This window comes from Mustela nivalis, assembly GCF_964662115.1.
Source record: "Mustela nivalis genome assembly, chromosome: 9".
NCBI lineage: Eukaryota > Metazoa > Chordata > Mammalia > Carnivora > Mustelidae > Mustela > Mustela nivalis.
This window is the reverse complement of record NC_139028.1, coordinates 23,551,781-23,575,751: the sequence shown is the minus strand read 5'-3', so window position 1 is coordinate 23,575,751 and position 23,971 is coordinate 23,551,781. Positions and strand designations below refer to the sequence as shown.

Below are 23,971 nucleotides of genomic sequence, written 5' to 3'. Positions count from 1 at the left end.
AAAAGGCAACCTGTGGAATGGGAGAAGCTATTTGCAAATGACATATCTGATAAAAGGTTAGTATCCAAAATACATAAAGAACTTACAAAGTTTGAGACCCCAAAAACTAATAATCCAATTAAAAAATGGGTAGGAGACGTGAACAGACATTTCTCCAAAGACGACATTCAGGTGGCCAACAGACACATGAAAAGATGCTCATCATTACTTACTTTCAGGGAACTGCAAATCAAAACTACAGTGAGTATGACCTCACACCTGTCAGACCGGCTAAAATCAACAACACAAGAAACAATAGGTGTTGGCAAGGATATAGAAAAAAAGGAACACTCATGCACTGTTGGTAAGAATGGAAACTGGTGCAGACACTGTAGAAAACAGCATGGTGTTTCCTCAGTAAGTTAAAAATAGAACTACCTTATGATCCAACAATCACACTACCGAGTATTTACCAAAAGAATACGAGAACACTAATTCAAAAGGATACATGCACCCCTATGTTTACAGCAACACTATTTACAAGAGCCATATGGAAGAAGCCCAAGTGTCTAACAACTGATGAATGGATAAAGAAGATGTGGGCATATATCTATAAAGGAATATTATTCAGCCATAAAAAAGGAATGAAATCTTGCCATTTACAATGACATGGATGGAGCTGGAAAGAATAATGTTAAGTGAAATAAGTCAGTCAAAGACAAATACCATATGATTGCACTCATATGTGGAATTTAAGAAACAAAACAAATAAGTAAAGGGGGGGGGAGAGACAAACCAGAGACTGTTAATTATAGAGTACAAACTGATGGTTACCAGAGGGAGGGAGGGGTTAAAAGGATGGGTGAAATGGGTGATGGGGATTAAGGGGAGGACTTGTTGTGATAAGCACAGGGTGATATATGGAACTGTTGAATTACTATACTGTATACCTGCAACTAATAAAATAGTGTATGTGAACTAACTGGAATTAAAATAAAAATTTAAAGAATAGTTATATGAACACCTAGATAAAAAAATTTAAGTCATGTACAAGTGGGAAAGATTAAATCAGCCTCGAGACTTCGCAAAAAGACTCCATACGCCACAAGATATGACTCCAATGTGAGAAAATAGTGATATAACATCTAAATTTTTTTAGAAAGTTTTTATGCATACTGGAAATTAAGATATAAAGAATCTGTAGAGAAATAAGGAAACAAAGCACCTACGAGCCCTTCTTGGAGAAGAGGGAAAAACCCTACTTAAACACAAAATCCACCCAGTAAAAATATTCTCAAAATGAAGAACTCAGGAAAGCAGAAGCCATGGTAAATGGATTGAGGGTGAGCACTGGGTCAGTTAACATACAGAAACTAACAAATAGTGTAACAAAAGCCACCCTCCTGACATTCAATGAAACATTAGTATTTCCTCAGTAGAGAATCTGTCTTAACTCTGTATCCTCACTATACCCTATATGGTACTCCTGCACACAGTATTTCAAAAAATAAATGCTATAAAAAATGATCATCTACTCTATTACGCACCCACTCAATACCCCCACCTGCAGGAATATGAGGTCCCTAATCTCTGGTTCACTGTTATATTCCAGGGCAGTGCTACACACAGAGCAGGTACTCAAGAAATATTTGTCTAATGATATAATGGGCATTAGACTCAGGCAAATGGATTTCCTCAATCGTCTGGGCTCTGAAGAGTTGCTATCTGGCATACGCATTTAGATATACCAGTGGTATCTCAAATTCAATAAACCCGAAACTAAATTCTTATGCTGCCTCTCAAAACTTGCTTCTCCATCTCAACAATCAGCCTTTCATCTGCCTACCTGATCTGGTCAGAAATCTAGAAGTCATCAAAGACAACTGCCTCTCCCTCCCCAAACTCAATATACCCAACTCTCCACCCACCCAACAATACTGACTGAGCACTCACTCTATATACCATATACCTGAAGACAGAAAATAAATGTCTCCTTTTCCATGGCCTTAACATCCATCATTGCCTTTTACTGACTGTACCTTCAACAGATATCTCAGATTTATTTATTTCTGACCTTGGCCATTGCTGGCTTAGAGAGCTAGCCACCTTGCCCCAAGCCTAGACTACTGTAATAATTTAACAGGTCTTGCCTTTCATATTCGTGCACACATCCCCCAATTCATTTTCCTATACAGGAACCGCTTAATTTCAAAACACAAATCTTAGTGTGTCCCTCCCCTGCTTAAGTTCTTTCAATAATTTCACACTGCATTTAGGAAAAAAAAAAAAAATCCAAACACCAAAACACGACATGCAAGACCCAGATATAAAAAATACAGCTCTTGTTACCTTTCTAATTTCAACTTCTACCACTCTCCTGTTCGCTTACTATGCTTCAGCTATAGTGGCCTTCCTTTAGTGCTTTACATGCATGCTTCCCCAAAGAAGGGCTATCTTGCATGCTGCTAGATCTGGGACCCTCTCCCTGTTAACCCGATTCCTGAATATACTTTAGGCCTTTGCTTAAAGGTTGCTACCTCAGAAAGGCCCTTCCTGGTTTCTGTTCCCTAGTTTCAGTTAGATTCCTCCTGTTATTGTCTCCCACAATTACCTTGTTCTCTCTAACACATTTTATAATTATCTTATATTTAATGTTGGTTTATATCATTAGGCAGCTCTATGAGTACACAGTAAATTCAGCCCTGGCACAGCTCCTCAAGGTGTTCAATAAATATTTCTTGAATGAATGAATAACTCAACCATGGAAAAGAGGCACGTGGAGAAATTCTAAGCAAGGGAAGAGAAGCATATGCTGGTGTGTTTGGAGAAAATCCAAGTAGCTCAGAATGGCTGGAGCATCAAGGCTGGGTTGGGGGAGAGTAATAACGTCTGCAGAGGGAACTATATACCACACAGAGGAATAGAAAGGCTCTTAACCCAGACTTCAGCTTCCAGAGGTACTGAACATTATGGGGTAAGGGAATCTCTAAAGACAGTCTCAAAAGAGGTCCATTAAAAAAGAGGTCTCCTCCAAAGAACCACTGCTAGCAACAATGCAGAACACAGACAGGTTTTAAGCCAGGCAGTAACACGATCCAGTATGTATTTTAGAAATATCGCCTTGGAAACAAAATGAAGAATGAAATCGTGGGCCTGGGCCAGGAAACCAATTAGAAAACAGTAATAGCACAGATTTTTAAAATGACGAGGATCTAAATGATTTCAAAAGCAATAAAGAAGAAGGAATAAACATGAAAAATAATATTACAGAGTGTTAGTGCCCCTAACCCCCATGTTGTTCAAGGGTCAGGACCAACTGTACTTTAAAGTTCTTTAAAAAAAAAAAAAAAAAGATTTTATTTATTTATTTGACAGAGAAAGAGTGATCACAAGTAGGCAGAGGGCAGGCAGAGAGAGGGGGGGAAGCAGGCTCCCCATTGAGCAGAGTCGAATGCGGGGCTCGATCCCAGGACCCTGAGATCATGACCTGAGCTGAAGGCAGAGGCTTAACCCACTGAGCCACCCAGGTGCCCCTATAGTTCTTACTATATATCTACAATTTCTACTTCCTCATCATGTCCTTATAATATATTTGAATTCAACATTATGCCACAACTATTACAGAGCAGAGAAAATACTAAAAAATTGTTTAATTGTAACTTCTCTCACAATGCCAGAATTTTGGCAGTGATAGAATTCTTTTTTTTTTTTTTTCAAGATTTATCTATTTGACAGATAGAAACACTGCAAGAGAGGGAACCCAAGCAGGGTGAGTGGGAAAGGGAGAAGCAGGCTTCCCACCAAGCAGGGACCCAATGTGGGGCTCAATCCCAGGACCCTGGGATCATGACCTGAGCCAAAAGCAGACACTTAAAGACTGAGCCACCAGGCGCCCCTGTAGAATTCTCTGTTAAAAAGAGTATTACCATACTAAAAAATACTGAAAGTCTTTGTTCTTTAAAAATATAAATGTGGTGTTTTCTACTTTATTTTTTTTTACTTAATTTGAACAAGAGTATTATCAATTATATTTCTAGTTCTTAGAGCAATAAACATTCATAAAAACCCTACCCTGATTACTGGCATCTACAAAAATCGACAGCTGACATCATACTTATGGTGAAAAGCTGAAGCCTTTTCCTCTAGGATCAGGAACAGGATAGCGTTGTTCCCTCTTACCAATTTTACTCAACAGTGTACTATGACAGCTAGTACAGTAAGGCAATAAAACAAAAAAACAAAAACAAAAACAAAAAACAACAACAACAAAAACCAAGGCATCCAGATTGGAAAAGAAATAAAACTATATTTATGTAGATTACATGATGATCTATCTATTCTATGAAATCAACAAAAAACCTACTAGAACTAGTAAGTTCAGCAAGTTTGCAAGATTCAAAAATCAATAATCAAAGAAGTGCATATTTTATATGCAGAAGTGCATATAAAATACTAGCACCAATTAGAAATTGAAACTGAGAAGATAATACCACCCATGATAACATTAAGATATTAAATACATAGAGTGAATCTGACAGAAGATGTGTAGTAAGACCTACAAACTGAAAACATACATGGCTAAGAAAAACTGAGACTTAAGTAAATGGAGCTATATGCCATGTTCATGGACTGGAAATCTTAATATTGCTAAAATGTCATTCATCCACAAATTGATCTACAGATTCAATGCAATTCCAATCAAAATCACAACAGGCTTTTTTCCAGAAATGAATAAACTGATTCTAAAGTTCATATGGAAATGTAAAGGGCCCGGATGAGCCAACAACTTTGAAAAAGAGCAGGAGGACCAACTCTACTTGATTTCAAGACTTACTATAAAGCAACAGTAGTCAAGACAGTGCAGTACTGGGGTCAAGAAAGACAAACAGATCAACAGAATAGAGAGCCCCATGTATAAGATACAGCTGATTTCTGACAAAAGTACAAAAGCAAATTTAGTCTTTTCAACAAATGGTGCTGGAATATTTGGATATCTATATGCAAAAAATATATACTTCAATTTATACCTCACACCGTATTATAAAATTATCTCAAAATGTATTCCAAACTTAAAAGTAAAGTTGAAACTATAAAACTTCTAAAAGCAAACACAGGAGAAAATACTGATTAGGAGAATATTTCTTAGATATATATACCAAAGGCACAATCCATAAAAGGAAAAAACTGAATCACTGGAATCCAAAGTTAAAAACTTCTGATCTTTGAAATGTGAACTACATTATCAATAAATTATCAATAAAGCTATTGAAAAAGAGAGAATAGTAAAAAAATGGAAAGACAAATCAAAGACTGGAATAAAATATTTCCAAAATAAATATCTAACAATGGACTCTGATCCAGAATGTATCATGAACTCTTACTACTCAATTATAAAAAGCGTAACTAAAAACAAGACTTGGACAGACAATTCATGAAAGAAAAACATACAAATACTAATAAACACATGGAAAGACGTTCAACATTACTGGTCACTAAGTGAAATGCACATAAAAACTACAACATGACTCCATTATACACCCACTAACATGAATGAAATTAAAAAGACTGACAATACCAAATATTGGTGAGGCTGTGGAGCAACTGGAACATTGTTGGTAAAAACAATACAATACAGCCACTTTAACAAACAATTTAGCAGTTTCTTATAAAGGTAAATATACTATTCCACATATCCAGCCATTCTACTCCTAGGTGAAATGAAAAATATGTCCATACAAACACTTGTAAATTTATTCTTAATAGACCAGAACTTGAAACAACCAAATGACTATCAACAGATAAATGGGTAAACAAATGATGGCTTATCCATATGCTGGAATATTACTCAGGAATAAAAAGTTATGCTACTGATACACATAACGAGGGCAAATCTTAAAATAATTACACGGAGTTTTAAAAGTCAAACAAAAAGAACACATACCCTGTATATATTTATACCATGATATAAATGATATAAAGCTCAAGAGAGTGCAAGCTAATCCATAATGATAGTAACAGTGGTAGCCGGTAACGGGTGGGAGGATTCAAAGGGAAGAACTGCAAAAGGCACAAGGGAACTTTTGGGGATGATGAATGTGTTTATTATCTTAATTATTGTAGAGCATTTCCCTGGTGCATACAAATATCAAAACCTAGCAAACTGTGTATTTTAAACAAAAATAGTTTCTCATACAACAATGATACCTTAATACACCTGTTAAAATCTCAAAAATCCTCATGTTCAAATGAACCAAAACTACCAGTAAGCACTGTATCATACTTCAAAAAATATCTTAAGTAAAAGACTCAATGGTCTGGATATTTTCTACCCATTGTAAACTAATAGCATGTGAGAGTATACATAAATTTAAGGATAAATCAAAAAGGAACTTTGCTACTATGTTTATTTGTTTGCTTATGTGGAATCATCCAATAATGCTTTAGAAAAGTATTTTTAAATATAATATTGGGTAAGCCTATGGTCATCAAGTTCTATACTATCAATAATCTAGTATGGAGAAATTTCAGAAAGCTTTAGTTTACTTCCCTAAATTTGATTATTTTATAGGTTGTCTTCTTTTCAAGATTCTCACAGTAATTAATTCTTCAAAAGATCATTGTAATAATAAAATAATTGTAGCCCCAAAAGAATGTGTTGGTATTAAAATGTACAAAGTCACTTATATTACCAATGTACTATACAAGCCTATTTCTCATTCAATTATTCCTTTACTAAATACGTAAATTTATTACCATATACTCTGTAATCAGGTACTAACCTAGGTCCTTGTAATACATCTGGGGAAAGGGAAGAGAAAGACAACAGACGATGATGATTTTTTTTTTAAAGATTTTATTTATTTGGCAGTCAGAGATTACAAGTAGGCAGAGAGGCAGGCAGAGAGAGAAGGGGAAGCAGGCTCCCTGCTGAGCAGAAAGCCCGATGTGGGCCTCGATCCCAGGACCCTGATATCATGACCCGAGCCGAAGGCAGAGGCTTTACCCACTGAGCCACCCAGGTGCCCCGACAATGATGATCTTAATAAATAAATGTATAATCTAATAACTTATAAGGTGGTACACATTGTAATAACCCATTAATGAGGCTTGTTTCCATAAGCCACACATGAAAATCTCTTACACTGAACAGAATCACGTAATGTTAGAGCTGAACTTTAAGGTGACTTACTCCAATATCACACTTGATAGATGATGTTAAATTATTTTACAGAATCACCCAGTACTTGGCAGAAATTACAATCCCCAGCTCCCATTTGTTCCACTGGTATCACTCTTTATGCTGTCAAATAATTGTGATAAAATGTTTTACTCTGCTCATATGGAAACAGTGGTAAGAGTTTTGGGACTTGACTGGCCTAGGCTGCATGGTTTTGTTTATATTGCCTAATCTCTCAAAATATAAATTTCCTCACTAGAAAAAGGGGCTGTCATAATTTTGTGACTAGTTATGAGGATTAAATGTAGTAGTTTATGTAAAAATACCTACACGTTAGTGCATGAATATATAACCAGTACTCGTATCCTAGCACTGAAAATAGTACATCATATACATGAGTTCTTTATAGCCCTCATACATATCTAAAGCACAGAACATAATATAAAGACTCAATAAGTAATTGTTAATTTGTTAATTTTCTAAGGGGTCAACCAGCTTTCAAAACAGTAAGATAACTCCTATCACCCTGATGGAGATGATCAAATTAACTGAAAGCTTCAGAGTATGCTTAAAAATGGTTTCAGGCCGTCTTTTCAAAACAGAGCTGTCTGCAGTGCACTTTTTAGTGTCGTAAACTATGGTCCTGAATCCTTCTGTCCACAAGAAAATAACTTCCACTATGAAAAACACATTCAGGACGAAACAAAAAAGCCTGCAGCATTTTATACCACTTCTTTTCACAGTCATGCCTCTGCTCTTGTATTCACAGATATGAATGCAGGGAGGAAAAAAAAAAGCAGAAGGCAATTCCAATGCCATCACATAGCAATCCGGCAGCTTCTTCATATTTATAACCAACATTTTAGCTGACAAAGGCAAAAAGACCACAAACCGAACAAAGGATAAAATAATTCAAATTGATAACAGTGTTCGTCTCCAAGGATATAACCTTTTCCAAATGACTGTATTTAGTTTCAAATGAAAAAACAATCGTGAAGATTACCCTATAAAAACACTCCCTTCCCCCCACTGTAGGATTAATCCTAGCCTCCCATACCCCATCGGAGGTCCTTTGGGTATCAAAGGGAAACCACCATCCTGAAGCTTCAGATAATTAAATCACAATTTACAGAATAATAAATCAAAGTCCCTCGCCAAGATTCAAGAGAAGTTATGTCAATTCAGTTCTAAAAAGGTAAAAAGAAGGACGGTGCTTCCTATCCTTCTGAATACAAATATCCCTGCAATGCTGGATATTAAAACCTTTGTTCTCAAGCTAAGCAATTAAAGCAGATTTTCAAAACTAGAAATTTTCTTCCTTTATGTCAAATTAGGCTTTTAGAACATGAAAAACCTTAGAAAATATTTTAAGAATAATGAACAATGTAAAATCTCCTCTTCCTTTTTCTATCTTGCTCCTCTGTGACAGGTACATCCCCTTCACTGAAGCTATTTTTCTACCATTTTGCTACATTTCATACACCACCGAGAAAACAAAGACTGCTATAGATTACCTGGATCACCGGACAAATCAGCAGACAAGTAAAAGCTCAAAAGGCTTGTTTCCATGGAGTAAAAGAGAATGAAATTCTCACCAAAACACCACTCCCTTAGCAACCTTAGGTTTTTCCTTTATATATACACTCGACATCCTTGGAAAAGCATTTGCCGGATGATTTTACTGCCCACAAGAGGGATGATATGAAGAAACCCCACCTCTTCTCCCCCCCGCCCCCCAGTCGTCTACCATCATCACCCGAAGCCCAACACTGTGTTGCTAAAGGAAAAAGGCAAAGAACAGCATCCATGAACACGACTCTAGGTTATACCACAAAAATACGTAAATGATAAAGAAAGCAAAGATTTAGCTGACAAGTTTTTTTTAAGGGAGAGGCCAAGCAGCTCCCACAAAATTAAAAATTCTTGTAAAAGCTCTAATGGTAGAGCCACAAAAATTAATTTCCTTCAGAATTTCCTGAATAAAGTATGATTTTTAGAAAAACAGAGTGTCTCTATTTAAAAAATGGAGTTGCCCAAATATCTTAAAATTTTGTTATTGCTCCTGCTCCTTTCCCTAAAGGCAAACTGACCAAATAAATAAAGATTTACAAAAAAGGTCTCTTTTTGTTGGTAGTGTGACCCCTTCAACGACAATCTGGGACAGGCAGTGGGGATGGAGGAGAAACAGATAAAAAAAAGAGAGGAGGAAAAATACTTTCTGCCCCAATAAGCCTAATTAAGTTTGTAAGCAAGGCTGGGAGGATTGAAATTTCTTCATGCTACTTTGTCTGTGTTTGATTATTGTAAATCTTCCCTGGTCTCTAACTATGCCCCAGGCATTATGATGTCTGGCACTCTGTTAACTTGCATCCCTGCCACTTACAGTACAATAAGGGAGGGACAGAGACACACACTCATTCAATTTAATCCCTGGAAGCCATGTAATTTTGCTAAAACAGTAATTTGCCTCAAATACTGCTCTCCAACAAAGGCACTGCCACACTAAGACTCGTTAGCCTCTATTTTCCTTTCCTGAAGCATCAACCCAATTTGACAATTTGCACACACGTAATTTCTGGGATCAGTACATTAGTAATGAATAACAAACATATTCTTTGTTTGATAAAACATATTCCTTAAAACATCTGAATATATCTAATTTTAAGTGAAAACCCAGTAATCATGGCACTCGCTTAAATTACAGCCTAGGGTTCTGTGAATTTGCTTAGAAATCACAGTCACAGTTAGTGATCTATGAAGAATCAGCTTCCACGGAACCACACCTTGGCAAATGCAGTTTGTGAAAAAATAAACAAATAAAGAAGAACCAAAGGTTAGAGTAGATTTTTAGGTATGCTAAACTAGAGACTAATGATTTTAATGCTTTCCTTGGACAATATTAACAAATTTACTGAATTTATGATTTATAGGTACTTAATAGAGAAGCAGTGATACAACTTACCATACAACCATGTGACCCGGAAATCGCATTCTGAGGTATATTACCCAAATTACGTCAAAATTTGTCTCCAGAAAAATCCATCTGTGATGTTTACAGCAGCTTTACTAACTCATCAGTGCTAAAAACTGGAAGTAACCAGAATGCCCTTCAGTGGGGGGATGGATAAACAATGATACATTCATACATGGAATATTATTCAATTCAGAAAGAATGAAATATCATTTCACACAATAATATGGAAAAATCTTAAATGAATTTTGCTATGTTGAAGTCAGGTACAAAATTCAAAGATTTTCATCATTACATTCACAGGACACTCTGGAAAAAGCAAAATTAAAACCAAACTGGACAAAAACACACATTAGCAGTTACTAAGAATTAGTGGAGGGGAAGGTGGTTGGCTACAAACGGGACCTACAGGGACACATTTAGGGTGCAGGACATTTTCCTTATGATACGAGCAGTGTGGATACATGACTCTACTCCTTAGTTAGAAACCACAGAACTACACATTTTGAAGAGTGAGCTTCTATGAATGTTGACCAAACAACAACAAAAATCCATCAACCAATATACTCCAAGATGAAATGTAGAACCATAATAAATGAATCTAACTGCATTACAAATTATGACACAACCACACTGAAGGGGGTTGGGGGGGAAACGAGCTGACCTAACTAACTTTGGAAAGTGATGTTTTTACTGGAAATTATAAGGCTAATGACCAAAATAAATACTAGACTCTAATTGGAAGGTCTGTTTCTCATGCGTACATAGGCTAACAGACCTGAAATAGCTTTTCATGTACACTGGAGCTGAACAAATAAGTAAATGGATAATATATGCTTGGAGCCAGGTCTCTCACTGTGAAATTCACACATAAACAAGAAAGGAAGACTAGAGTGAACCCTGTGGTACTGGTTAAAATCAGATATACCAGTAAGAACTCATGCTTAATATATATGCAGAGAGATACAAAAACAATTACAGATACACGTGTATACATGGGTATATACATATAGGTTACCTACCTCTGTCCCTTGAAAGGCCTTAAAAGCAATGGCACCCCGACAGCCATGAGCATACCCAGCACCCACAGTTTTGTTTCTTACTACCATTCTCCTATAGAAAGACCCATAACTCCTTGGGAAAATGGCTGCAACTAGGGCAAAGAAAATACAAAATGAGCATCTTAGAGTACCAAAAATAAGGAAGTACTCAAAAAACAAAAAAGATAGAGGCAAGTGCCAACCTGAAAGCCTTTCCAAAGGTCAAAACTGGAACAATATGAATAACAAAATAAAAACATAGTACCAGATTAGAACTCAAAGTATAAAATAAATATACAGTAGTCCGCACGGACATAAATAAATAAAGAAAGAAAGGAATACACAAAAATCTTCCTTACAGAAGAATTCTAAATCATCTATGCAGATACTTCCTCCTCCTGTGAGAGTGGATTGGATGTCAAGTGACTTGCTTCTAAAGAACAGAGTATGGAGAGAGAAAAAGAGTAACTCTGGAGGGGAGAAACCTGGCAAACACTACCTTAGTCAAGTGGTCAAAGTTAATACCACCAATGAGGTCATATGGATGTCATGTAGATATTATATACCTGATACAAAATGAAAGAGCCCTTCATCTCTTTCCAAAGAGATTCTTTCCAGAAATGCACAACCCTAATAATAAAAAAAAAACAGCAGCAAACCCAGACTACAAGAAATCCTAAAAAATACCTGGGCCAGTACTCCTCAAAACTGTTAAGGTCATAAAAAATAAGGAAAACCTAAGAAACTTTCACAAACCAGAAGAGACTTGGGAAACATGAAAACTGCAAAGTGGAATCCTGAATTGGATTCTGGAACAGAAAGAGATCATTAATGGAAAAGCTGATGAGATCCAAATAAAGTCTATAGTTTAGTTAACACCAGTGTCAGTTTCTTAGTCCTGATAGATGAGCCTATTAATGCAAGATGTTAACAACAAGAAAAACTAAATGTAAGGTATATGGGAGCTCTCAACAATATCTTTACATCTTTTCTGTAAATCTAAAATTATTCCAAAATAAAGTTGTTATTAAATGACTAGTATATAATAGAAAGTCAGTAGTAGGTGTTCTTAGGTAGTGACTTGGATTGTTGGTTAAAAAACATTCCCACAAATAGGGGCACCTGGGTGGCTCAGTGGTTTAAGCCTCTGCCTTTGGCTCAGGTCATGATCTCAGGGTCCTGGGATGAAGCCCCGCATCGGGCTCTCTGCTCAGTAGGGAGCCTGCTTCCCCCTCTCTCTCTGCCTGCCTCTCTGCCTACTTGTGATCTCTCTCTCTTTGTCAAATAAATAAATAAAATATTTTTTAAAATTCCCACAAATAAAACTCCAGGCTCAGACGACTTCACCAGTGACTGGCACAAACATTTAAAGGAAGAGATAATAACATCCTATATACACTCTTTCTGAAAACACATGACATTTCCCAATTCATTCTCTGAGGCCAACATTACACTCAATATCAAAACAAGGCAATGATATTACAAGAAAATGAAAACCAGGATCATGAACATAGACGTAAAAATCTTCATCAAAATATCAGTAAACCAAATCTATCAATATACAGAATGAATAATACATCATGACCAAATGGGGTTTATCCCAGGAATGCAGGATTGGATCAACATTTAAAATTCACTGTACTTCACTGTAATGTCAGTCTAAAAAGACAACAACCATATGATCATCTCACTAGTTGAAGATTTTTTTAAAAAATTCAACACCTGTTAATGATAAAATATCTCACAAACTAAGATAGAAGACAACTTCCCCAAACTGATAAAAGGCATCTAAAAAACAACCATCTAACATCACACTTAATGGTAACAAATTAAATGCCTTCCCTCCAAAACTAAGAACAAGGCAGGGATGTCTACATGTCTATGTTCACAATTTCAATTTAACATGTTAGCCAGAGAGATAAGACAATAAATATATAAAAAGCTTACAGACTGAAAAGAAAAAATATAATTGTCTTTAACCACACATGACATGATAATCATGTAAAAGATCCAAAGAAATCAGGGTGCCTGGGTGGCTCAGTCGATTAAGTGGCTGCCTTCAACTCAGGTCATGACCCTAGGGTCCTGGGATTGAGCCCTGCACCAGACTCCCTGCTCAGTGGAAAGCCTGCTTCTCCCTCTCCCTCTGACCCTACCCTGCTTATGCCTTCTTTCTCTCTCTCTCTAAAATGAGTAATCTTAAAAAAAAAAAAAAAAAATCCAAAGAAATCTGTATTTTAAAAAAACAGAGTAAGTTTAGCAAAAAAACAGTGCACACAATTAATATACAAAAAGCAATTATATTGGGGTGCCTGGGTGGCTCAGTGGGTTAAAGCCTCTGCCTTCGGCTCATGTCATGATCCCAGGATCCTGGGATCAAGCCCCGCATCAGGCTCTCTGCTCGACAGGGAGCCCACTCCCTACTCTCTCTCTCTGCCTGCCTCTGCCTACTTGTGATCTCTGTCACAAATAAATAAATAAATAAATCTTAAAAAAAATAAAAAGGCAATTATATTTCTATCTATTAGCAACATATTAACAATTTAAGAAATTTTTTTTAAGATTTTATTTACTTATTTGACAGAGACAAAGTGAGAGAGGGAGCACAAGCAAGGCGAGTGGGAGAGGGAGAAGCAGGCTTCCCTGCCGAGAAGGGAGCTCCATGTGGGGCTCGATCCCTGGACCCAGGGATTATGACCTGAGCAGAAGACAGACACCCAATGACTGAGCCACCCAGGCACCCCAACAATTAATTTTTAATTATCATTTATAATAACCTCAAAACGCATAAACATATGGAGCTGAATTAAACTATGCAAGACGTATACACTGAAAACTACAGAATTTTTTGACAGAAATAAAAGACTTCAATACATGAAGAATGAGATTATGCTCATGAATCAGAAGACCCATATTGTTAGGACACTGATTCTCCTAACCCTGACTTACATTCGACACAGTCATCTTCAAAAATCATTTAAAAAAAAAAAAAAAAAACACACCCTGACATGCTGATTCTCAAATTCAGATCCATTCAAAACAAAGGACCTAGAAAAGCCAAGACAATTTTTTCAGAAAACAACAAAAGTAGGCGGCTTACACTATCTTTTTTCAAGATAAAGCTGCATTACTCAAGATACAAGGACAGGTATATTGATTAGAAGAACAAAATATAGAAAGAGCATAAATAGACACATATGTAGAGGACTGATGGAGTTTTTAGCACAAATACCAAGATAATCCAACAGGAAAAGAATAGTCTTTTCTATAAACAGCACTGGAGCATATGCCAAAACACACACACACACACCCCTTAATCCTTACCCCACACCATATACAAATGTTAACTTGATATATATCATGGGACTAAAAACTAGGAGTAAAATTTAGTAAAAATTAGGAGAAAATTCTTGCAACCTTGACTTAGGTCAAGATTTTTCAGGTGGAGGTGGGGAGCCTGAATGGCTCAGTTGTTAAGCATCTGCCTTCAGCTCTTCGGCTCAGGTCATAATCCCAGGGTCCTAGGATGGAGCCCCACATCAGGCTCCCTGCTCAGCGGGAAACCTGCTTCTCCCTCTTTCCCTCTGCCTGTGCTCTCTCTCTTGTTGTGTCTCTCCCTGTCAAATAAATAAATAAAATCTTTAAAAAAAAGATTTTTCAGGTAGGATCCAAAAAGCAGTAACTTTATAGTTTGTTTTTTTTTTTAACAGAAGTAGTTGACAAATTGAACTTAATCAAAATTTAAAACATCTATTCTTTGAAAGACATTGTTAAGAAAATAAAAAGACAAGCCACAAACACATACCTGATCAAGGACTCTTAACTTACACCTCAATAGTAAGAAGACAAGCCAATTTTTAAAAGATTTGAACAGACACTTCACAAAAGAAAACATCAAAAAGCACATGAAAAGTCCTCAGTATCATTAAGAAGAGAAATGCAAATTAAAAAAATACAATGACATGGCTATTCATACTCACGAAAATGACTAAAATTTAAAAGACTGTTAATACCAAGTGCTGACGAGGATGTGGGGCAAATGAAACTCTCCTATCCTGCTAGTGAGAATGTAAAATGATAGTCACTTTGGAAAACATAGTTCAGCAGTTTCTTATATAGCTTAGCAATCCTACTTCAATGTTTTTACCAAAAAGAAATGAAAATGTAAATCACATAAAAACACAAGTGCCAATGTCCAGATTTATTCAAAATAGCCCAAACTGGAAACAATTCAAATGTCCATCAATAGATAAGTAGATAAAGAAACTCTGGCATATTCAGACAATGGAATATGAAGGCAAGAAAAAGAAACTACCACAACATGCAACAACTTGGACGAATCAAAAAAACATTAAATAAGACAGGCATAAGAAGATTACATACACTGTATGAAGCACTTACATGACATTCTAGAAAAGACAAAAACTCTTGTGACAGAAACCAGATCAATGGTTGTAGAAAACTAAATGAAAAGATGCAAGAGAGAGCTTTTTGGGGTGATAGAGATGTTCTGCATCTTAGTTACGGATGTGTTAGTTAAAAACTGTCAAAGCTCTTCAAAATACACAACGAAAATGAGTGAACTTTATCGAAGGTAAGTTGTATCTCAAAGTAAGTTAATTTTTTAAAAAGATTTTATTTATTTATTTATTTGACAGAGAGAGAGAAAGAGAAATCACAAGTAGGCAGAGCAGCAGGCAGAGAAAAAGGGGGAAGCAGATTCCCTGCTGAGCAGAGAGCCTGATGCAGGGCTCGATCCCAGGACCCTGAGATCATGACCTGAGCCAAAGGGAGAGGCTCAACCCACTGAGCCACCCAGGCAGCCCAAAGTAAGTTAATTTTTTTAAAGATAAAAAAAATAGTGTTAAGTCCAGAATTTATTTATTTATTTGAGAGAGAAAGTATGCATGATAGCATGTACCCTTGCACACACTTTGGTGGGGGAACGAGAGGGGGAGGGAGAAGGACAAGCAGAGTGCGGAGCCTGCTGTAGGGCTTGATCTCAGGACCCTGAGATCACGAATTGAGCCTAAACCCAGAAAAGACATTTAACTGACTGAGCCACCCAGGTGTCCCTAAGTCCATAATTTAAACAGCTGATAAACTGACTAATTTCTCTAACTCTCTACCTAAAATATAAAACTTAAGTTGTTGCTTTAAACATAAAATCTTTACAATTCCACAGAAAAATAAATCCATTTCAAAAATAAAACTTGATCAAAAAAAAAAAAAAATAAAATAAAAAAAAAATAAAACTTGAAAGGCTTAGTGTTTTAAAAATTTAATTCTTAGCTCTGGACATGTTATCTATAAAAATATTTAACATCTTGATGAACACTATATCAATATGATGACTTACTTCAATACTTAAAGCCCAAGCAATTAGCAAAGCAATTCACCTAACTAGGATATTCTTAACAGAACACTACAACACTCAACAGCAAAAAAACCTGATGAACCCTACTTCGGCCAGGTAATCAAAGGCATCAACAGTCATAAACTGTGTTAATATGATGTAATGAAAACGGCACTATACTTCTGTGATCATCCTTCCAACGACTCAGAACTCCAGTCTAGTCATGAGGAAAACAGACACATTTCAATGGGGAGACACACTATAAACTACCTGACCAGTATTCCTCAAAACTTTCAAGATTCCCAAAAACAAGGTTAAGTCTAAGAAACCGTCACGCCAAGTGGAGCCCAGGGAGACATGACAACTAAATGAAATGTGGTATCCTGCATGGGATCCTAGAACAGAAAAAGGAAATACGGAATAAGGGCAACTAAGGAAATCAGAATAAACTTTGGACCTAATGAATAATAATGTATTAAAACTCAGTCATTAATTTTACCAGAAGTACCATACTAATGTAATACACTAATACTAGGACAATCTGTATGCAAATATAAAGTACATGTTCCTCTCTGCACTAGCTTTTTAATTTTTCTGTAAATCTAAACCCATTCTATAAAATAAACTGCTAAAAAAACACTTGTCCTCCCTCCACTACCAATAAAAAAAGGCAATCACCAGCAGCAGAACTTAGACCATCACAGGAAAAGGAAAGGAAAGATAAGCAGAGGAAGAGAATCAAGAAAAAAGATTGTACAGGTATTAATTTAAAGAACATCAGTACAGCTTGCGTAGGAAATTATGTTATAAAGCTTTTCTTTCCTCTCTCTCTCTCTTTTAACTACTTAGTGGAACAAGAGAAATCATAAAAAGAAAGGTCAAAAGATGATCTAACAGGGATGTTAAAAATACTCTTCCCACTGCTTACACAGCTGTACTGGTGTTTTGACGTCAATCTCAAGACTCCCATGGATTATAACAACAATTCATTCTTTGGTGTTTGCTGTATAAATTTCAAAGTGAAACCCAGTTGTTAATGAATGTTCACAGTTTCCATGATGAGGAGACTAATTTTGCTTAAAATCTGAGAAATACAGTGGCTAACAATGGGGGGAGGAGAAACAGAGAGGGTCATCTTGAACATGCTCAATTGAGTTTAAAGGAAGGCTTCTCTCTCAGTCCCTTGACTCATTTATCTTTTCATTCTTAATCTTCATTGGGAAACTAAAGTGAAATACCAATCTCTTTCGTTTCCTTTACAAATCTGAAAAAGATTTGGTTGGGTAAAAGCAAATTATTTAAGTGCCCTCAATGGAGGACAGATATCCAAAAATGTTTGAAATTTCAGTCTGCAATATCTGTGCTTTATATGTAGATTTAACTTAATAGAGCTTTATTAGTGACTTGAGTCACTAGTCACTAGTCACTAGTATGATTCAATGTAATCAGTTATTCACAAAAGCATATTCTTTGCTAAAGCCATCTATTAAATCTTCACTATCCCAAGAGAAATGTGTTTTAAAAAAATCCTTTTTTTTTTTTTCTAAAATTGCAACTACATACAAACTGATTGTCATACTAAAATTCACAAAGTTAACTTTGCATTTTGGGAAGGTAATTTCTGCTATGTTGTATTTTTTTTTAAGATTTTATTTATTTATTTGACAAAGGGCAGGGGTAGGAGCAGAGGGAGAAGGACATGCAGACTCCATGCTGCGCTTGGAACCTGATGGAGGGCTTGATCTCACAACCTTGAGATCATGACCTGAGCTGAAATCAAGAATTGGAGGATTAACCAACTGAGCCACCCAGGCGTCCCATGTTGTACCTTTGGAGCTGAGCAGAAAAATCAGTTAGAAATGCTCAGAAGTTCAATAAAGCTGTTTTTATCAAGTATCCTAACACTCACATACATATTTAGCTGTACACAACAATCCCAACTTTATCTCCAGAAGTACCTCCCTTCTTTATGGGTGATTTAAATAAAAAGGAGTGAATGTTTCTTCTTTACTCAAGGAAAAAATATGCCAGCAATGTCAAAATTGCAGAACGGTTACAGACATTTTTTTTTTTTTAAAGTTCTAACCATGCAGTTCATTTTTATGAGAAAAAGCACATCTAAAAGTCAAAGCTTCTCTCCTACACTGAAAAAAGGTTACACTCTGAAATGACCATCAGAGAAGGACATAGGAGACATGCAGGAGGTGGTGGTTAATGACAGCATAATAAAAGGAAAACATTTGACTATGGCTAACCATAAAAATATATTTTTCATATTTTAAGTATGTTCTCAAATTAATTTTCATCACTATCAATGAAACAGTTGTTCATTGAAAAGAATATGGAAAAGAAACATAGAAAGGGGAAAAAAACCACCTAAAGTCTCACCACCTATCATTACTAAAGAAATTATTATATAGCTATATAATAAAATATGGTACAGCCAAAAAGCATAGGCAGTCACACAGAAATAAAATATATTTTATTTTATTTATTTTTTAAAGATTTTATTTATTTATCAGAGAGAGAGGGGGGGAGAGAGCGAGCACAGGCAGACAGAATGGCAGGCAGAGGCAGAGGGAGAAGCAGGCTCCCTGCTGAGCAAGGAGCCCGATGTGGGACTCGATCCCAAGACGCTGGGATCATGACCTGAACCGAAGGCAGCTGCTTAACCAACTGAGCCACCCAGGCGTCCCATAAAATATATTTTAAAAGTATATTGCTAAATGAACACTTCAAGTTACAAAACAGTAAATACAATTTCATTTGTGTAAAGCAACTTAATGGTTGCTACATCTGGTAAATGAGATCAAGCAAATGGGTGAAGAGCAGGAACCTGTCTCTTTATATCATCTTCCATGGCTGAAAAAGATTAAACTATAGGTTTAAGAGCACCTGGGTGGTGCAGTCAGTTGGGCGTCCAACTCTTGGTTTCAGCTCAGGTCACGATCTCAGGGTCATGGGATCTGGCCTGTATCAGGCACTCGTCACTCATCATGGAGTGGACTTGGGTTTCTCTCTCCCTCTCCCTCTGCTTCTCCCCCACCTCTCAAATAAATAAACAAATCTTAAAAAAACAAAACTTTAATTTTAGTACTGAAGCTGCTAACACGCATGTGAAGGTTCATTATACTATTCTAACTTAATGTATGTCTAAAATTTTACATTATAAAATCACATAAATGTGTACTTTACATATACTTCTACAGAAAAAAAAAAATGATTGGGACTAGTTTCACCCTGAAGAGCCTTTTGTTTGTGTCTGCATTTGTTTTTAATTCTAGAGGTAGGTACCTCAGCTAGATTCCCCCTTCAACAAAAAATTACCAACCACTGACAATTTAATAATTTAAAAAAATATTGTTCAAAATCCCTTGAAGTGGATATTATAGTGGATAATATAGATAAAGAGACAAAAGCTAAGTCAGAGAAGCCAAGTAATTTTAAGGTCACTCAGCTAACAAACGGTAGAGACATAATTTGAAAACAGACATACCTGATTGAAAATTCTATCAAAACTTGGAAAATTTTGTGGGGGAAAACAAAAATTGAAAAACAAAACAAAACAAAACAAAAATTGAGACCCTGTCCTATCGCTAAGAAACAAACTTCAGTTTCCCATAAAGAAATCTTTCAAATGCAAGGAGTTACCAAGAAAGGATTCCTATACTCTATATTGCTCACTTGCCTAGGAAGATCAAGTGTATCTGACAGCAGATTGAACCCTGCAAAGGAAACTGATTAGTTAACACACTGGGGCAAAGTTCTGCCAGAAAGAACTCTGTACTGGGCTGGTATATGACATAGTGTGTAGTGAAGCACAAAGAAATTTAATTCAGAGGTATTAAATAATATCAAGCCCATGTTAAACATGCTATCTCTATTAGAATATATGAGAATTTTACTTACTGAATACAAAAGAAAACATTATCAGCAGATCAGACCAGTAAACAGTTCTACTGAAGCCCAGATAGTACTTCTAATGGTGACTGCTTAAATAATAAGGTAATTTAGAATCTTTTGTAATTTACAAGGCATTTTTACTGCAGTAGTGGTTACTTTGTAGTTACTACTAGGTATCTAGAGTTCTCTTAAAAGCTTTAGTGCCTTTCAGGATGCCACCAAAAATTCCAATATTCAAAAGTATAAAGGTAACATAAAAATGTTTAGAGCACCACTTTTCTAGATTTTATTCCAAATTTGTGCCTTATGAATTATAAAATATCCAAGCAACAGTAGCTTAGTCCATGCAAAGGATAGTTTTAGTGAGTTCATCTCATCCCTTCAGGTTATTGTTAGAGGTCATTAGAAAAGACATTTTTTAAAAAGTTGCTCATAACTTGTTATTAAAACTGTTGCAGGAGACACAACCCATTTTTGTCTTGAAATCTATGTGAATAATAATTTTTTATGAAGTTAATGACAAATAATAAAAATCTGACTTGTTACAAAGGAGAAAATATACCCACCAAGAGCCAAATCATATATATTTTTTTCCACAGTATCCTGATTTTGTTTTATTTAAATTCAAGCCAATTAACATATAATGTATTATATAATAATATATATTATATAGATACTATATATTTATATACATAATTATATATTAATTTATATATGTTAATATATAGTATATATAAATATATTAACTATAACAATAAATATATAAATATATAGATATATAATACTATTTATATAATATACAATATATCTATGTATTTATTTACATAAATATATATATTATTATATAATACATTATATGGCGAAAGAATTTAGTGTGTCATCATCAGTCGCAGACAACACCCAGTGCTTATTACATTACAGGCCCTCCTTAATGCCCATTACCCAGTTACCCCATCCTCCACCCATCTCCTAGAGTTAAGTGTCTCCTATTTTTTTTTTTAAGTTTTTAACCCACAGCATCCTGAAAGGGGAGAGGCTTACCCACAATGGCCATATCAACCCTCATAACTGTCATATTTGCACTTCCATCACTGTAAACACTTGTTAATGTCTTTAATTGGGAACTGTCTGCATCTGTGTGTACATGTGTGTTCTTTACTATAAACCACTTCACCTCCTTCTGGGATGTGATATAGGGTACAAGCATTAAAAACAGTTTTTAGGGGTGCCTGGATGGCTCAGTGGTTAAGCGTCTCACTCTTGATCTCAGCTCTCGGGTCTGATCTCAGAGTCATGAGCTCAAGCCCTAGGTTGGGCTCCACACTGGGTGTGGAGCTACCTAAAAGAAAAATAAATAATAATTTTTAAAAGTTAAAATAAGTTTATGTATTCAAGGTATTTTTCTTTGATAGAATTACTCTTTTTTTAAAAAAATGATTTTATCTATTTATTTGACAGAGATCACAAGTAGGCAGAGAAGCAGGCGGGGATGGAGGTGGCAAGTGGGTGGCAGGCTCCCTGCTGAGCAGAGAGCCCAATGCAGGGCTAGATCCCAGGACTCTGAGATCATGACCTGAACCGATGGCAGAGGCTTAACCCACTGAGCTACCCAGGCGCCCCAATAGTATTACTTTTAATAAATACCTATAGTCTGATTGTGGAAAATGGACTCCTTCTCAATTAGAAATCACTCTTTTTGGGGGCATCTGGGTGGCTCAGTCTGTTAAGCCTCTGACTTTGGCTCAAGTTATGATCTCAGGGCCCTGGGATCGAGCCCCATGTCTGGCTCCCTGTTCAGCAGGAAGTCTGCTTCTCCTTCTCCCTCTACTCCTCCTCCTGCTCATTCTTTAAATTAAAAAAAGAAAAAAAAATCACTCTTTTTCGCAAAACTCAAGTTTTTAATTGGGAAAAATTATCTAATCTCATTTGAACCTGTAAGGTAGATAGTATGAAAGTATGAAACTCCCTATACAGATTAGGAGAGGTAGGCTCAAATGACACAACAGAAAAGTTGACATGGTTAATATATCTTTGAGGGACAAAGCTGGGATTCATTTCGAGCAATTCTGATGCCCATATGCTTTTCTCTATACCACACTACCTTAAACAGGGCTTTCAGCCAAGACAACATAAAATTAAAGTATTAGATGATGAAGGAAGGACAGAAGAAAGGAGACCGGAATGGGAGGTGCCAGGGAGAAAAGAAAAAAAAGGAAGGGCGAAAGAAAGGAACAAAGAAGAAGGAAAGAAGGGGAGGGGAAGGAAGAAAAAGAGGGAGACTAACAGTAGTAAAAAGGCTCTAGGAATTAAACTTAACAAAAGCTGTTCTGAGACCTCTATGAATAAAATTACAAATTACTGGGGTGCCTGGTGGCTCGGTCATTAAGCATCTGACTTCGACTCATGTCATGATCCCAGGGTCCTGGGATGGAGCCCCGCATCAGGCTCACTGCTCAGTGGGAAACCTGCTTCTCCCTCTCCCACTCCTCCTGCTTGTGTTCCCTCTCTCACCGTGTCTCTCTCTATGTCAAATAACTAAATCTTTAAAAATATAAATAAATAAAATTACAAATTATTATTATTATGTTTTAAGATTTATTTGAAAGAGAGAGAGATCACAAGTAGGCAGAGAGGAGGCAGGCAGAGAGAGGGGGAAGCAGGCTCCCCACCAAGCAGAGAGCCCAATGCAGGGCTCGATCCCAGGACCCTGAGATCATGACCTGAGCCGAAGGCAGAGGCCTAACCCACTGAGCCACCCAGATGCCCCATTACAAATTATTATTAAAGAACACAAAAGAAGACCTGAAATTTCTAAAGAAATAACTGTTCATGTACAGGAAGATGATAACATGAAGTTGTTCATTTCCCCTAAATTTAGCTAAAGAATACAACTACAATAAAAAAATCCAGAGAGGCTTTTGATGAAACCTGACAAGCTGATCCCAAAATTTATATGGGAGAAGAAAAAGCCAAGATTAGCAATGAAAATTTTGAAAAAAGAACTGGGTAAGGAGACTTACTCTATTTATACGCTCAAGTAATTTGGACAGTTTGGTGTTGGTAAAGAAACAGTCAAATCAGTGAACTGAGGGTTACTGGGTCGGGGGATGGGGTAACTGGGTGATGGGCATTAAGGAGGGCACTTGATGGAATGAGCACTGGGTGTTATATTCAACTGATGAGTCACTAAATTCTACCTCTGAAACTGGAAAAATACAAAAAACAAAAAACAGTCAAACTAGTGGAACAAAACAAAAAGCTAAGAGACAAACACAAAAAATATGGAAACATGATATAGTGACAAATTTAGCACACCAAATCAATGGGGGAAAAACAGACTATACAAAAGGGGCAAGACACCTGGTTACCTATAAGGAAAAGTAAAACAATCTCTACCTCACACCATAATCATGTTTTAATAACTAAAAACACCAGTTGCAAAATATATTCAATATGAATTCAATTTTTATGAAGTTAAAAAAAAATGACCCTCAAAGCTCTATAATGTGTGAAGATGTAGTAACTGTATAGAAAAAGCATAAAAA

General features: G+C 36.2%; 1 protein-coding gene across 9 annotated transcripts in view; it reads right to left on the bottom strand.

Moving 5' to 3' along the window:
- Positions 1-23,971, bottom strand: part of ARHGEF12 (Rho guanine nucleotide exchange factor 12) — a 146,698-nt gene that overhangs the window by 96,797 nt on the left and 25,930 nt on the right. The window contains exon 1 of one of the 9 annotated variants that reach the window (XM_082683688.1): positions 8,671-8,804. The exons of the other annotated variants lie outside the window; for them this stretch is intronic. The gene's annotated coding sequence lies outside the window, so the exon portion shown is untranslated. Of the gene's footprint in view, positions 1-8,670; positions 8,805-23,971 lie in introns of those variants that run through there. 9 annotated transcript variants of the gene reach the window in all.